General features: G+C 35.3%; 1 protein-coding gene and 1 long non-coding RNA gene across 4 annotated transcripts in view; one reads left to right on the top strand and one right to left on the bottom strand.

Moving 5' to 3' along the window:
- The window catches only part of ndst2a (N-deacetylase/N-sulfotransferase (heparan glucosaminyl) 2a), a 247,157-nt gene that overhangs the window by 136,496 nt on the left and 91,964 nt on the right, over positions 1–18,697 (bottom strand). The window lies entirely within an intron of this gene.
- On the top strand, positions 31–3,723 carry LOC137045311 (uncharacterized). The gene is made up of 2 exons (XR_010898736.1): positions 31–114; positions 3,026–3,723. It is a non-coding gene; the product is annotated as an uncharacterized lncRNA (long non-coding RNA).

Genomic DNA, 18,697 nt, shown 5'->3' with positions numbered 1-18,697 from the left:
ACTAAAAGAACCTGTTCAAAAGAACGATTCGTTCACCATCATCACTTTGATGAGATCGACCATCCTGAAACCGTCATTGCTTTGGTTCCTTTGTCAATCACTTCACTGTGTCAGGTAATTCTTAAAATGGTCGAATACATAGTTGCGGTTTGTTTGTGAAAGTTATTTGTGTTAGTATATTAAGCGTGCGGGTATAGATTTAACGTTGATGTTTGATATAGTTTGCTTCGTGTATTGTGACTAGCTAAATGCTATGTTAACTGCCAATAAACAATGTAAAAAACGGTTTATGACGATTTTAATAATTAGTTATCGGAAATGTATAAATTCATTCTTTTGAAGGCTTTTATGTTAATGTAAATTGTGTGGGATAGTCGTATGAAAGATATGCGTGTATGAAACTAGGGCGTAACATTTGTTGCATGAGTAAATCAAGTAGGCTAATAGGCCTATGTTGTATGTTGGGTTTAGACATTGACGTTAAAAGATGTCATTACGTTGTAAAGAACGTTGCTATAAATGCAAATACAAATTTGTAGTACAAAGCTAGTGCTTTCCATTTATTAAATATTGTGGTGGGAATATTTAAATTGATAATAATTGCAAAAAAGGTTTTTAATGTCGTGTTTTGCGACTAAAAAAACTAAAACGCTAGAATTTACTTGTGTCCTTATGCAATTGGGAAAAAACTGTATTTGCATTGCGCAAAGCCAATTGCAGGCATTGTTCACGTGATCAGCACGTGATCAGGTTTGCGCCTGAGAGCCGTTTCTGTTGCATGTTGCATGGCGGCTGCTTGGCGAATTTTTATACCTTTGCATACCAGAAGCGTGTCTTCAAAAAACATTGACAGCAAAATATGCTACAGAATATTTACTTCTGTATTGACTGGTGTAAAATTTCAAAATCAATAATTCTGTTTTTTTTTTTAATTATTATTATTATTACAATTGGTCACATTTGACCATCAATGAGTGTGACCAATTAGTAATTAAGGAATACCTGAGGGCTAAATACAAGAATCACATTAACAATGTTGCATGTCTATCACTCTCCATAATAAAACGATCCTGTAAATATGGTTGACTTAATAATCAATGAACACTAGTGTTCTGTTTACCAAAACTTGCTGCAAACATATGTATAGTAAAAATGTTGCGTATCTGCTTAAGCATTCAAATGCATTGACATGACGCTGGAAGTATTGAGCGGTCCATGATCCATGTGACCAGCGCACGACACAGGGAGCTGAGATCATGTCGCAACTCCGCTTTTCAACGCCTCTGGCTTTAACATTTTTCTATACTGGTATTAGCCTTCTGGCTGAAATGCTCTGTTTTAAGGTGCGTGTCTGCTGTGAGACTTCAATGAAAACACACACTGCTGTGATTGGCTGAAATCTTTGCATTTGAAATTAGATTGTGGCGGAGGGGATGTGGTTTAGTCAGGCGCGAGCAGCAGCAGCAGCACTGCCAGTCCAGAGATAGACAGAGCTGGGGAAAGATTGCTGAGGTACTTTAATTTTACTAAGTTGTTGAGAACGCGAGTTTATTTTGTTTGTATCTGAGAGCTCTGAATAAACACGAGTGAACTTTGCTACGTTATTTCTCTCACAAAATGCTTTCATCACAACTAACAACAGACACGACATGAATACAGTTAAAGCTTCTATTAACAGGGTCATCAAAACGGCAGTTTGGGCAAGTGGACTACAGATAAACATGTGATTGACAGATCCGAACATTATAAAGAGTGTTCTTTGATCGATATCTGTAATTTAATTATTTAAATAACAGATTTGTTTCATGCTACTAAAAGAAATGATGTGAAGTTGATGGTTTTAGTCACTGGCATGAGTCACTGATGCATCAACACGACCAGCAGCTGGACTGACAGTTTTAAATGATTTAGAAAGAAGTCTGTGTGAATTTGAATGATTAGCTACAGATCAGAAATCACTGATCCCAGATCAGGCATTAATGAGCACTGTTACTTACTGTTTGTGGCGGTGCTGTCGAATCCATATGGTAAAGCCTGTGCTGCTGACATCGCGACTGATAAACTGAATCCATTCTCTACTAATTCTCTGTGCGGGCGAAGCAGAGGAAGGGGAGCTAACCTTTCCTGATGACGTCATAACAAGAGAATTCAAGATCAAATCATTTCTCATTTTATCAAAGGCAGCGAAAGACAGCCAGAAGTCGCTTTACATAGATCAAAATTTCTAGCCACTTGGGGACAATATTCAAGCTAGCGGAACTCATATTAATGTTGAAAAACCTCATAAAATAAATTATTTTTAAAAAAATTATTACATGCAATGATTTTATTATTTATGATGATGCAAATAATAAATAAACATTTAAAGTGTGTATGCTGTTTAAAGTAAACATTGTTGATAAAAAAGATCAAGTGAAACCAACTATCTAGGCATAATTATTATTAAAAGGAGAAACATATTACGTAGAGACATAGCTGAATTTGTACAACATTAGCCTAATATATTTCTGTTTATTTGTTCACGTTAATGGGTTTCTGTGAAGACCTGTGTTTATGAGTTTTCTCAAATGAAATGATAAAATCTCATAAAAGACGGTTTTATGCATTCATGTCCTCATATAGTGACACAGCAGACATTAAAAAGACAGTGAGTGAGTGTCGTGTGTGTGTGTTCATTACACTCGCTCATTAGTGCCCGTCATGCACATACAGACACAGAACATGCAGCAGCGGGAGTAATATGTAAATAGTATTTTGTAATTTAATATTCACGTACAACAGTATATATTCAGCTATAGTCTGGAGCTCTGCGTTAAGATAAAACATGGAAGCCACTGAATAACGGAGCTGCAAGTACGCCTAAGAATAAAAATATATCGATACTTCGTTCTAAAGTATCAATGTCTTGTGGCCAGAAATGTCACGATAAATCAACATATCAATTTTTTTTTTTACCACCCGTACTGTCTTGTGTTTGTGAATTAATTCATTTGTGTCTTTGTTTTGTTTTTTTGTGTGTGTACAGATGCCGCGCACAAAGCAGTCTCGGCGATCCCAGGCAGCCAGGAAGAGGATGGCGGACCGGATGGCTGCTGATCCTGAAGAGGCTCTGCCACCTCTTAAAAAATTGGCAGAATTATGTGAACGTTGTGTACATCACAACGTGTTAAAAAAACAATCTAAACATGAATCTAAACATGAATCTAAACATGAATCTAAACATGAATCTAAACATGAATCTAAACATGAATCTAAACATGGTCTGAAAAACTTTGAAAAGCCAACGAAAAGTCTTAAAAATCCTCTGACAACTATGATTGACAAGTCATTGTCTGAATTTGTACCTGAAACGTCTGTACCATCCATCTCTACGTCTACAGATAATGAAAACATTACCTTGGAAGATGTTTCTGATTTATTTCCACAAACATCCTATTTAAGAGGGTCTTTCCATCAAGGCCATTACCGGTTTGGCTCCAATAGAAGCAAGCAATGTGCTACAAATAGTTTATGTGCAATCTTGATGTGTAAGGTTAAAAATGTGTTGAGATGGACCCAAAATGATCTGAATGCTGTTCTGATACAAGGAGATAAACTGTACAGTGCCATGAGAGATGCAAGCAAAATTAATGATCCGATACAAGGCTTTATACAAGTTTTGGAGCTTCCTGACACACACATGTTAAATAATTGTAGTTTTTCAATAAACTATGGTGAATCATTTTCAGGTTTGTTTGGTGTTGATTTCTATGACGAAGGTCTGCAAGGCTTTGCCATGTCATTTGATGAAGCTATAACTCGAGCATTCCAGAGGTTTGATGCCTGTTTGGTAAATATTAACCTAAACATATGTGCAGCTGTCAGAGAAGGATCGTGGTATGCAGTGATTGATCCACATTCACGACAATGTGATGGAACATGTACAGCTGATGGTAAAAGTATAGTGGCTTTCTATGCCAATATACAGTCTTTGCTTACTCATTTCAGGAAACTTGGTGTGTCTTTGAATGCAAATAATGTTCCATTTGAGGTTACTGGAGTCAATGCAAATAAGATAAATCAGCATGATTGCTTGGTTTACGATTCAGTGATGGAGGAAAATGCTGAAACAGAAAGAGTACGTAAACTTGTCAAATCAGAAGTTGATATTAGTTGCAGGCACTCTTTGCCTGATGCTATAACCACAGAGGGAATCCTTGTGAATGATACGTGTACAGAAAAGAAAACTGGAATATCTTTTGAATACTCAAGAAATGATAATGCAGATGATTTTGAATTTATTTCACAAACTGGCAGTGTTTCTTTTCAGTTTTGTCCATTAGCAGTGGAACAACAAAAAAGTATTTGTTTGAAGCTGAACATTGTACACGTTGTAAAAGAACAGAGTAAAATGAATGAGATTGCTGAAATGGTTGAACCTTGTGAAACCAAAGATATTGTGGCTGATGGTAACTGCTTTTTTAGAGCAATAGCTTATGCTGTTAGTGGAAGTGAACAAGAACACCGAAAAATGAGACTTGCTTTAGTAACGCACATACTACAGAATGAAGGACGATACATTCAGTATCTCAGACATGGACACACTTCTATTGCAAGCTATATTGCCACTTCAAGAATGAAATATGTTGGAACTTGGGCAACAGAGCTGGAAATACAAGCAGCCAGTGATTTAATTGGTGTGAACATATTTACTTATAGTCAAGATAAATGGCTTAAATATTCACCTTCACATTTGTCATCTAATAGACATAGATGTCAATACCACGGAATTTACTTGAAACATGTAAATAACTGTCACTATGAAGTTGTTGTATGTGTAAAAAGAACAGATGGTAGCTGTGCTTCCATTTGTAAATCATCATTTGAAGATTCAATGTTAAATGCTAACTCAGACCCACGTAAGCTATATAGACAAAAAGTCCAATACAATAATAACCAGGACTTAAAACACAGAAAAAAAAATTCTGTAAACAAAAGATATCATGATGATGAAACTTACAAAAAGAAACTAATGACATGCAGCACTGAAAAGTACAATAAAAATGAACAGCATCAAGAACAAGTAAAACAATATAGCACAGATAAATACAGAGATAATACCTCCCATAGGGAGTCAGTCAAAAAGTACAGTGTGGACAAATACAGTGACAATACCTCCCATAGGGAGTCAGTCAAAAAGTACAGTGTGGACAAATACAGTGACAATACCTCCCATAGGGAGTCAGTCAAAAAGTACAGTGTGGACAAATACAGTGACAATACCTCCCATAGGGAGTCAGTCAAAAAGTACAGTGTGGACAAATACAGTGACAATACCTCCCATAGGGAGTCAGTCAAAAAGTACAGTGTGGACAAATACAGTGACAATACCTCCCATAGGGAGTCAGTCAAAAAGTACAGTGTTGACAAATACAACGACAATGAAATACACAAAAACAAATTGATAGATTACAACAAACAGAAGTATAAACATGATATAAGATTTGCCAATAGTATTAAAATGAGAAATGCTGAAAGTCGAATTGAGGCAGAGATCAAAAGGAAAGAGATTGACTGTGTAATTGAACAATTTAAACAAAAAATATCTATAGGTCCTGAGTATGTATGTTCAGTTTGTCATCGTTGCTGCTTTAAAATGCAGGTGAAATACTGTAAAATAAATAAATATGTACAAAAATCGGTCCATGCTGGCTATATTGCAAACAAATGTATAACGCATAATTATTTGCATAACTGTAATAAAGGCTGCAGTGAACAATGTATTTATAAAAATACCCCAGCTGAATCTCTGTGGATTTGTCACACATGTGATAGAAAGATTAGTGAAGGTAAAATGCCTGCTGAAAGTGTAGCAAATAATCTTGCTCTGGATCCAATTCCTGTTGAATTGAGCCGTTTAAACTCTCTTGAGCAACATTTAATAGCGAAACATATCCCATTCATGAAGATGCTCGCGTTGCCACGCGGCGGACAAAATGGCGTACATGGCCCCATAACATGTGTTCCGTCTAATGTGACAGATGTGGTAAATGTGTTACCAAGATCAGAAAATGATGATTTAATGATACGAGTAAAACTTAAGAGGAAATTAACGTACAAAGGACATTATGAATTTAAATTTGTGCACACTGATCATGTCAAAAATGCTTTGGAATACTTAAAAGAAAATAACAAATGGTATACAGATGTAGAATTTAATGAAACTTGGATTAATCCTCTGAGTAAAACTGAAGAACAGGTTAATGATACAACTGAAAACACTGAACATGATTTGGATGGATGTCAGGACACATGTGTCGATAAAGAGCAAAATATTGAGAATCAGGATGAAGAAATCACTGATGAAACACTTCATGATCGACAGCAACATGGTTTGTTTATGGATTCGTGTTTACAGCCAGTAGATATTGCACAAGAGGTTTTAGATCAACATTTTGATGGCATTATGTCACTTGCACCAGCAGAGGGCAATAATCCAGTGAGAATATTAATGGATGAAACCAATGAAGCCAAATGTTTTCCAGTTCTCTTCCCAAAAGGAACAGGAACATTTCATGATCAACGACCTGAAAAATTAACGCTGTCTAGATACTTAAATAATAGAATCCTAAATGCAGATGGACGGTTTGCTCAAAACCTAGATTACATCTTTTATGGACAATATTTGTCTGAGCTTAATCAAGTTATTTCAAATGTATCTATTGCTTTACGGAAAGGTCATGACACAAGCAACAAAACAAAAATTACTGCAGAAATGCTAACAAACAAAGAGTCACTGCAAAAGATTTTAAATTTTGATCAGGGGTATAAATTCTTGAAGCCAGTAAGAGGGAGTCCTGTTTTTTGGCAAAGCGTTCAAAAAGATTTGTTTGCAATGGTGAGACAATTAGGTATCCCAACATGGTTTTGCTCATTTTCATCAGCAGACTTGCGATGGACAGAACTAATGCAATCTATTATTAAACAAGAGGGTTGTCAAACTCCTATTGATGAATTGGACTGGTCTGATAGATGTGGGATGCTTAAACGCAATCCTGTAACTGCTGCCAGAATGTTTGATCATCGATTTCATTGCTTTCTAAAAGATGTGATCATGTCACCAGCACAGCCAATCGGAAAAATAATAGATTATTTCTATCGAATTGAATTTCAGCAGCGTGGATCTCCTCATACACATTGTCTTTTTTGGGTTGACAATGCACCTCAAGTAGACAAAGATGATGATGATGAAGTTGTAGCATTTGTTGATCAATATGTCACTTGTGAAATGCCACCTGAACAGCAAAAGGAAATGCATGAAATTGTGAGCACTGTCCAACAACACAGCAAAAGACATTCAAAAACATGTAAAAAGAAAGGAACTGTGTGTAGATTTAACTTTCCACGTCCACCTAGCAAAAATACATTCATTACAAGAAGCAGCAAAAGTGATAAAGATGAAAAAAAGACAGATGATGAAAAAAATGAAAGTAAATGCAAAAGGACAAACAACTGCCAAGAAATATCAAAAGAGTTAGCTGAAGCTATAATGAAAAGAGTGAGAGAATGTTTGTTAAATAGTGATGCTGTCTTTGACTCAGTTGATGCTATGTTTGCATCTATTGGTATAAATCAAGAGACATTTGAAATGGCTTATAATAAAATGACGAAGAAAACAAGTGTTGTGTTGAAAAGAAAGCCAAATGATGTATGGGTGAATCAATATAATCCAGATCTTTTACGATGCTGGAATGCAAACATGGACATACAATTTGTTGTTGATGCTTACTCTTGTATAGTCTATATAATTTCCTATATTTCTAAAGCAGAAAGAGAAATGGGATTGCTGCTGGCTAACGCTCAAAAAGAAGCACACAATCAAGGTAATATGGATGCAAAACAGGCTTTAAGAAAACTAGGAAGTGTGTTTTTACATAATCGAGAGGTCTCAGCTCAAGAGAGTGTGTATCGACTAACTAACATGAATCTAAAAGAAGGATCAAGAAAAGTGGTGTTTATTCCAACTGGTACTAATCAAATAAGAATGAGTTTACCCTTAAACACCATACATAAAAAAGCTGAATGTGGAGAACATGACGGTGATGGCATATGGATGAAAAGCATCTCAGACAGATACAGAGCCCGTCCACATACAGAAGAATTTAGTGGAATGTGTTTAGCAACCTTTGCATCAGACTACAGAGTTTTGACTGCTTCTGAAAAATGTCCAGACAGAGTAAGACTGGAACATGATATGGGGTTTGTGAGAAAAAGAACTCGTACAGACTCTGCCATTGTGCGATATGCTCGTTTTTCGCCAACTAAAAATTCAGAAAATTATCATCAAAGTATTTTAGAATTATTTTTGCCTCATTATGTGCGAGATCAATTGAAACCAAAACATTTTAATACACATAAGGATTTTTATGAGACTGGATTTGTAACAATTTTAAATGATGAGCTTGAGTCAGTTAAAATGATAGTGGACACTAACATGGGAAAATTTGAAAAAGAAGCAGACACAATACAAAGAGCTCAAGAAGATTTAGAACAACATGGACCAATGGAAGATGCTTGGGCGCAAATCTGTCCAGAAGCAGAACTTGAACGTCTAGAATGTCTGGAGAGTAAGAAAGAACAGGTAGTAACAGAAGAAGGTGATGATATCATTCCTGATCTATTACCAAATGTAGGTACTTTCAAGGTAGAAAACAATCCATCAGCGATGACAAAGCAAGATGCCATGGGTTTACTGCGTTCTTTGAATGAAAAGCAGTCAGAAATATTTTACAAAGTGCGGCAATGGTGTTTAGCAAAAGTACAAGGTGAAAACCCAGATCCATTCCATGTGTTCATATCTGGTCCAGGAGGTGTTGGAAAGTCAGTACTGATTAAAGCCATCTATTATGAAGCCTCTCGAATTCTTTCGAAGTTAACAGACAACCCAGATGAGACACATGTGTTATTAACTGCCCCTACCGGTGTGTCAGCCTACCAGATTAATGGATCTACTATACATTCTAGTCTCTGCATCGGAATAAATGCTTCTCTGCCATATCAGCCACTTGGAGATGAAAAAATTAATTCCTTGAGAGTCAGATTTGGAAAACTACAAATATTAATAATTGATGAAATTTCAATGGTTGACCATAAACTTCTAGCATATATTCATGGAAGATTGAGACAAATCAAACAAACAGGAGATTACTCTGCATTTGGAAAAGTTTGTGTGATAGCAGTTGGAGATTTTTATCAGCTGTCTCCTGTAAAAGGAAAACCACTATACACTGAACCCATGAACAGTGTCAATCTTTGGGAAACTAACTTCAGTTTTATTGAACTTACAGAGATTATGCGCCAGAAGGACAAACAGTTTGCAGAATTATTAAATCGTTTAAGGCTACGTAAGAAAGATGAAGCAATGCTTGAAGAAGATATTGCAATGCTAAAAACATGTGAAACAGGTGATGGTGATGAGAGTACAGATATCCATATTTATGCAACTAATAGTGAGGTTGATGAACATAACCTTAAAATGGTGCACAAAATATGCTCTGACACGGTTACTGTTAATGCCCAAGATTTTGAAAGAAATGCTAAAACTGGCCGAATGGAAAAAAAGGATGGGTTTCATCTCAGAGTTCACAACAGTTCTTTGGAAAAATCCCTTGAATTAGCAATCGATGCTCGAGTAATGCTACTGAAAAATATCAACATATCAGATGGTTTAGTGAATGGAATTTTTGGAACACTTAAAGAGTTCTGTTATGAAAATGATGAAATATTTCCATCAAAAATATACATTGAATTTGACAATGAACGAGCTGGTAAAGAAGCTAGAGGTAGATATCCATGTTTGAGACCTGGACTGGAGAATAGCACACCAATTGAGCCTGAAGAAGAGAAAGTGACAAGCAGTGGTGGTGTCAGAAGACAGTTTCCTTTGAGATTGGCCTGGGCTTCCACAGTTCACAAAGTGCAAGGTCTGACAGTGAACAAAGCTGTTGTTTCATTGAAAAAGATATTTGCTCCAGGACAAGCATATGTAGCATTAAGTCGAGTTACCTCTCTTGATGGACTCATAATAGAAGATTTCAAAGAAAAAGCTATTTATGCAAAAGACAACATTCAGGAAGCTCTACAAAGAATGCCTCCGTTCATTGATCCATGTGAAACCATAGAAAATGTAATTTTTCAAATGATGTTACACAATGTCCAAGGGCTAATTCCACATATTTCAGATATTCGGCAAGACAATAGATATTGTAAAGCAGATATGATTTGTGTAACAGAGACGTGGCTAAAACCAAACTATTTTGAGAACGATATCAGTCTTTCTGGATTTAATTTCCATAGCAAATCACGAAGTGTTGCATATGACACAAGTGAAGATGTTTTTGATAAACTAAAAGAAGAAAATCATGGTGGTGTTGGCATATATCACAGAGAGAATGTAAAAGCTGCTTTAGTTAATTTACCATGTATTAACATTGAATGTCTAATGTGCAATATACAAGACGTCAACACAACTGTGGCAGTCGTATACAGACCACCATCATATACCATGGCATTATTTAGAGAGCACTTGATTACCTTAATTAATCAAATACACTGCTTATCAGGTGGCAAAATAATTCTAGGAGACTTCAATGAAAACATTTTCAATAAATCAACAATTCATGATGTTATGCAGCATTTTGGCTTCACACAAATAGTGGAAAATGCAACAACTGAAAATGGCACATTAATTGACCATGTATATATTAAAGATATTGACTTGGATAAAATAAAGATTAATATAATGCCCACATACTTCAGCTATCATGACTGTGTTGTGCTCAAGTGGCTATTATAATGAATCTTCCAATCAGATGGGGGGTGGGGGGTGGGGGGTGGGGGGTGGGGGAAGGGGGTTTGTTGGGATACAGAAATGGATGTTTAATACTGGACAGTCTCTCTGGGAATGCTGCTTTCACGTGCTATCGGAATTAGCGTAAATCAATTTACTTAGTTGGAAATTTAACATGAACAATGAACAAAACAAAAACAACAACAACAATATATATATATATATATAATAAAAATCAACTACAAAATATTGCTCAAAAAGATTAACAAAATAAATAGGCAAAAATCACCTTGCTTTCCATCAAAAATCCTATTTTTCTTGCCAATAAAATGCATGAACATGCCAAAATAATAATCATGACTTAAGAAGTCAGAAATAGGACAATTCCGATAGCACGTGAAAGCAGCATTAGTCATGGGGATTGTTAGTGGGTGTTAAGGCCATGTACAGTACATTTCCATATTCATGTTACATTTTATAATGAACTGTTAATGTTTTATTATTTAAAAATACAATATATATATATAATTAAAAAAAGACATTTATTCATTGGCCTTAACACCTGAAACATTCTATTAGTTTCCTTTTTCATTGATACATTTATTGATTGATTGATTGATTAATTAATTCATTCATTCATTCGTTCATTTATTCATTCATTCATTCATTCATTCATTCATTCATTCCTTCATCCTGTTTATTTCTTTCTTTTGTGGGTAATTGTTCAAAATGTTTATATATGTCCTTTTACAATAAATTTGTATGGAGACTTGCATCATACAGTTAGCACTAATGAAATTTACTTTAGCGTACTTTAAAAGGCGGTGTAAAAAAATTGAACCAATTATTTACAGCGAAACAATGAATGGGAAGATATGTAAAGAAGAAAGGAAAAAGAAAAATTATCTTTAAGAAATATTGGACTATCTTTGACTATCTGCCTCAACCATAAGAAAAATCCAGGCGACAGCTGCTTCAGGCAAATACTCCAAATCAGATGGCCAGTAAACATTAGTAACAGGGAATTGTGAGAGAGAACCAGATAGCAGCCTGTAGAGAAAAAATCCTCCAAAGAAGATGGGGCTGGATTGGCCAAACTCTCAAAAAACCTGCTAACAGCATTATTACATAAGTGTGGACCTGGAACCCTCAAGGCGAGAGAAAAAGTGGCCGCCCCCCAAACACCTGGTGACAAGACTTGAATTCCAAGGAAATGGGACTGTCATGGGGACAACTGGAGAAAGTAGCTCAGGACCAGAACTGTTGGAGAGCTTTTGTTGACAACCTATGTCCCAAATTGGAGTAGAGGCGAATGATGATGATGATGATCATGAGACTATCTTTACTCCTTCATTCTCCTCATATTCCAATACTTCAAATATTCATAAACAGGTAAGACAGTGTTTATCTTTTAAATTGGTTATAACATATATTAACATAATATGCCTCTATTTATATGTTTGTGTTATAAGAATATTGTATTAAATAAATGGTTGCTTTAAGCATACACATACATATATTAATTACATCCTCATTGTCTATATGTACATCAAATGTCTTATGCTGCTTTGATGAACACTTTATTTTCATTATTAGGACAATATTTAACTAGAACCAGCTGAAGATTGTATTTTATGCAAATCAAGTAAACAGTTTGGCAGCAGAGAACAATGTCCAGATCCTTACACCATCACCATTGTGGATTGTTTATTCAAGGCAAGTCATGGATTCCTGCTGTCTTTATCAAATATGGACCCTACATCTGTAAGGCTCAGTTCAGCAGCAATTCAGATTCATCAGAGTACATGGTAAATTATTCCCAGTTCATTTTTGTGACTTTGAGTTCATTGCAGCTTTAGCTTTCTGCTCTTGTCTTTCAACAAAAGATCAACATAGTCTAGTAATTTTACATTAACATGTATTGAACATTCTGATATGCTGACCATTCTGAAATGTTTATCTCAGTTGTATCTGACCGACTTTTTGTGTTTGACAGAGGCCAATGTCATCTGTCATTGAGGGTCACACTGTCATCATTGAGGATTGTCTATGAGCTGAGCGGCCACTGAATAATTGTCATGGGATGAGCTGGATTATGCCACATTAAAAGATCTTCACTTTCCACTGGTTCCAACTTCCAATCTCCAAGTTACAGCATATCTTCATCTCTGCTGGTTCAGCCCAGTCATTAGATGTCTTCGTTGCCACTGCTTCAGTCCACTCCCAATTCATCTTCATCACCGCTATTCCTGCCCAGCTCCAAATGTATTTTGCTGCAGCTGATCAAGTCTCCTTTGTCATCATCTCAGCCTGGCTCTACACTGTTCACAACTACACCTATGTCAGTCTGGCTGCTGGTTCACCCTACCTCCTACGTCCATCAGTTCTGTCGTGTTCCATCATCTTCTCTTAGTCACTCTTTGCCTCCTCCCTCCATTGCATCCTGCCTGACTTCTTCCTCCATCATCTCTACTGTGATGTTTTATTTTGTCAGATCCTGGGTCTCATTGGTCATTGACTCCTCATTGCGAACCTGTTACTTCTATCCAGCATGAGCGCAACTTTTTTGGTACTGTGACTTTTACGGTTATGTCACAATATTATTTGGTTTACTTACTCATGATCTCTAGTTTAACTTTGTCTGTCACCACTTGCCCAAATTCTTGTTTGTTGTTAGAGTTTTTTATTGTTATTTATTTATTTATTTATTTATTTATTTATTTATTTATTTATTTATTTATTTATTTATTTATTTATTTATTTTTTGTTTTAATGTAGGCATACCCTACCACACTACCTTACTTTCAGCTCTGCTGTTTCATGTGTATTTGCCTGAACACCTTAAATAACTTCTTAGACATAAGTATTAAAGATTCTCTTGAAGAATGTGGACTTTTCTTTTAATATTTATCGCTTTTAGATATACTTCATTGAATATGTTATTTTTGCTTTTAAAATGTAATTTCTCTTCAATGCACTTAAAAGGAATTAAATAATGGTTTATTTTTATTTTATTTGAGGGTTGTTTTTAATTAATTTGTGTATTTTGTACTATTTAACAAATATGCTTTTTAATTGAATGTGTTAATTTTGCTTTTAAAATGTGATTTTTCTTCAATGAATTGAAATGGAATGAATGAATGGTTTATTTTGTTATTGTTGATATTTGATATTGTTATTGTTGATGCAATATAGTTTTGAACATATACTGACACAAACTCTTTGCCACTTTCATATGTGCAAACAATTTAAATTGAATGAATGAATGATTGAATATACTACTGAACTTTTGAATATTTTTCAAATATTTTCTTAAATGTGTTTAAAATATATTATTCTTTAATTTTTGCTTTTTTTGGTTATTATTTGACATTTTTTAAATATTGATATGTACTATTTTACATTTTATTTCTAGATGCTCTCATTTCAATTTTTACTACTTCACAATTATGGATTTTCATTTAATATGTGATTAAAAACATTTTTAACACAAACACATACTTTAATATGCAAAATAATTAAATTGAATGAATTATTTATTTCTTATTATTTCATATTCTTATATTATGCATTTTGTTATTCTGTCTTTAAAATGTTAAATAAATTTTGGTTTCTTTGACTTTTTAAATTTTTTCTTCTTTTCATTCTATATACTTTATGGCACATTTTCCATATTACATCAAATACATGTGCTTACACACATTTTGTTGTAGATATAGATAGATTAAATAAATGATAGGTAAAAAAATGCTTATTACAGGTTTCTGTTTAAACAATTATCTTCAGTTTTCATTGTAATCATGTAATATTATTGAAAAACATTCCTCAAATGAACAATAAATGAGATAAAGATTTGTAATGTTATTTATTGATTTTATAAACTTTCAATATTATTTGAAATAAAAACATGTAGTTACAATATTAATGAGCGCAATGAAAAAATTAAGTGATACTCTAAGCATTTGACACCTTTTGCATGAACGGCTTTTAAGCACTGAATGAATTTGAGAGATATCAGGTGAAATGAAGTGATAAACTGACAAAATGTGATTTTAAATATTATAATAGTGACTTTATAAAGTCTAAATATTAATTGATCAGGAGAGTGCAGAGAATCATACTGCTGTGGTTTGGTTCCAATCAGGCAGACTAGTTTGCAAAACGAGGTTTTTAACATAATTGTGAATATTTGAATAAAGATTTGATTGACAGTATTGGTTATAGAGGCAAAGTTGTTCAGTATGAGAAGATCTATCATAATATATGCATATTATGTGGCTGTTTTAACCCCACCTGATTACAGAGATGGAAAATACAATTAACAGGCAATTCACCATAGGGAATACATGGTTTTCAAAGCTTTTTAACACTTATAGCGCCCCCTATTCTCCGATCTCCATAAAACTTTGCATGTGTCTTCAACATGTTATGCCACATATACCCAACAATTTTCGTGAAGTTTTGAGTTTCCTCTTAGGATTTATAGGCTTTTGAGTGTATTTTGCCACGCCTCTTTTCTAAATGGCCCTGTTATAGCCATCCAAATGCAAAAAATCAACTTTTTTTGATAATTATTGATCTAGAGAGTCCAGAGAATTGTCCTAGACTGGTTTGGTTCTGATTGGGCAAAAAACCAGGGACTAGTTCGCAAAAGTAGGTTTTTAACATAATTGCAAATATTTATTTAACGATTTGATTGACAGCAATGGTTCTAGAGGCAAAGTTGTTCAACATGAGGAGATCTATCATATGATATGCATATTTTGCCGATGTGTGCAACACCACGTGATTGCAGAGCCATAAAACTCGTTAGCGCCAACTAGTGGCTGATTTCTTTCAAAATTCTTACAGACCTCTAGGACCATGAGTCAAACATGCCTACTGAGTTTCGTTCTGGTCGACCTCCGTTAACCCTGTCTAATAGGTGCTCAAATTTCATTGGCCGATGGCGGCCATGTTTTTTTAGATACGCCAATGTTCTCATAGACATACATGGTACCTTGGGCCAAGACACTGCTTACCAATTTTCAAGTCAATCGGACTAACGGTCGCGTGGTTATAGCCCTTTTTGTGTTTTTTCCATGTTATAGCGCCACCAAGTGGCCAATCGTCGCGATTTTTTTATCGTGACCAAAAACTGAGCCCATAAACATGTGTACCAAGTTTGGTGAAGATATCTCATTTCTTGCTGGAGTTATAGCCTCTTAAGTAAAATAGGCTCCGCCTTAAATGTACATTTCCACGCCCCTTTTCGTTCATGAGTCAAAATTTCCACTTTTTTTTGATAATTATTGATATTCAGTCTAGAGAGAACATTTTGGCACTGGTTTGGTTCTGATATGTCAAAAAACCAGGGACTAGTTCGCAAAAGTAGAATTTTGACAAAATTCAAAATGGCGGAAAAATTTGCATACCGGAAATGAAATCGGAGATATACGTTTTGTTCGCCAATGTCTCAGCTTTCCAATGATATAAGACACTTGACCCTTAGGATGAACGGTTTAGGAGTTATGAGCCATTTCGCGTTTTTGGTTGCTGTAGCGCCACCTATTGGCCAATCTGGCTCATAATTTGATAACCTCTCCTCGATTTTTGGACTACCTATTGACAAAGTTTGAAGTCTCTAGCATTTACGGTTTGGTCTGCGCGATGAGTTTTACGGCAGAATAATAATAATAATAATAATTAAAGCTGCGAGCAGCATTTAGCGGGGTTCAAGCCATTTAAGGTCTTTAAGCATTTGACGCCTTTTGCATGAAAGGTTTTTAAGCACTGAATGAATTTGAGAGATATCAGGTGAAATGAAGTGAAAAACTGACAAAATGTGATTTTAAATATTATAGTAGTGACTTTATAAAGTCTAAATATGAATTATAGAACAATATTAATCAATAGTATGACAAAATTACTATTTTACTTTGCTAACATGACAAACATGTTGCTAGGTGGTTGCTAGGTTGTTCTTGATGGTTGTTATGGTGTTGCTAGGCAGTTGTTAGTTGTCACAGATGGTTACTATAATGTTTATAGAGTTCTTACTATGTTCTTTTCCTGATTTAACACTTAGCTAATCACTGCTAGCATGTGTAGCATGTTGGAAGTGCTGTTTGCTAGCATGACAGACAGACAGACAGACAGACAGAGACACACACACACACACACACACACACACACACACACACACACACACACACACACACACACACCACCTATTTTTGTGAAGTTTTGAGTTTTTGTTCAGGATTAATAGGCTTTTGAGCATGTTTTACCACACCTATTCTCCAAATGATCCTGTTATAGCTCCCCAAAGTGTAAAGTTCAACATGTTTTTGATAACTATTGATCAGGAGAGTCCAGAGAATCATACTGCTGTGGTTTGGTTCCGATCAGGCAAAAAAACCAAGGACTAGTTTGCAAAACGAGGTTTTTAACATAATTGTGAATATTTAAATAAAGATTTGATTGACAGTATTGGTTATAGAGGCAAAGTTGTTCAGTATGAGAAGATCTATCATAATATATGCATATTATGTGGCTGTTTTAACCCCACCTGATTACAGAGATGGAAAATACCATTTACAGGCAATTCACCATAGGAATACATGGTTTTCCAAGCTTTTTAACACTTATAGCGTCCCCTATACTCTGATCTCCATAAAACTTTGCATGTGTCTTCAACATGTTATGCCACATATACCCAACAATTTTCGTGAAGTTTTGAGTTTCCGCTTAGGATTTATAGGCTTTTGAGTGTATTTTGCCACACCTCTTTTCTAAATGGCCCTGTTATAGCCATCCAAATGCAAGAAATCAACTTTTTTTTGATAATTATTGATCTAGTGAGTCCAGAGAATTGTCCTAGACTAGTTTGGTTCTGATTAGGCAAAAAACCAGGGACTAGTTCGCAAAAGTAGGTTTTTAACATTATTGCAAATATTTATTTAACGATTTGATTGACAGAAATGGTTCTAGAGGCAAAGTTGTTCAACATGAGGAGATCTATCATATGATATGCATATTTTGCCGATGTGTGCAACACCACGTGATTGCAGAGCCATAAAACTCGTTAGCGCCAACTAGTGGCCGATTTCTTTCAAAATTCTTACAGACCTCTAGGACCATGAGTCAAACATGCCTACTGAGTTTCGTTCTGATCGACCTCCGTTAACCCTGTCTAATAGGTGCTCAAATTTCATTGGCCGATGACGGCCATGTTTTTTGAGATACGCCAATGTTCTCATAGACAGACATGGTACCTTGGGCCAAGACACTGCTTACCAATTTTCAAGTCAATCGGACTAGCGGTCGCGTGGTTATAGCCCTTTTTGTGTTTTTTCCATGTTATAGCGCCACCAAGTGGCCAATCGTCGCGATTTTTTTATCGTGACCAAAGACTGAGCCCATACACATGTGTACCAAGTTTGGTGAAGATATCTCATTTCTTGCTGGAGTTATAGCCTCTTTAGTAAAATAGGCTCCGCCTTAAATGTACATTTCCACGCCCCTTTTCGTTCATGAGTCAAAATTTCTACTTTTTTTTGATAATTATTGATATTCAGACTAGAGAGAACATTTTGGCACTGGTTTGGTTCCGATATGTTAAAAAACCAGGGACTAGTTCGCAAAAGTAGGTTTTTGACAAAATTCAAAATGGCGGAAAAATTTGCATACCGGAAATGAAATCGGAGATATACGTTTTGTTCGTCATGGTCTCAGCTTTCCAATGATATAAGACACTTGACCCTTAGAAGCAACGGTTTAGGAGTTATGAGCCATTTCGCGTTTTTGGTTGCTGTAGCGCCACCTATTGGCCAATCTGGCTCATAATTTGATAACCTCTCCTCGATTTTTGGACTACCTATTGACAAA

Source organism: Pseudorasbora parva, chromosome 17 (genome assembly GCF_024679245.1).
Source record: "Pseudorasbora parva isolate DD20220531a chromosome 17, ASM2467924v1, whole genome shotgun sequence".
In the NCBI taxonomy this organism is placed as follows: Eukaryota; Metazoa; Chordata; class Actinopteri; order Cypriniformes; family Gobionidae; genus Pseudorasbora; species Pseudorasbora parva.
The sequence above is the reverse complement of the archived record's forward strand: the minus strand, read 5'-3'. Positions and strand labels throughout refer to the sequence as shown.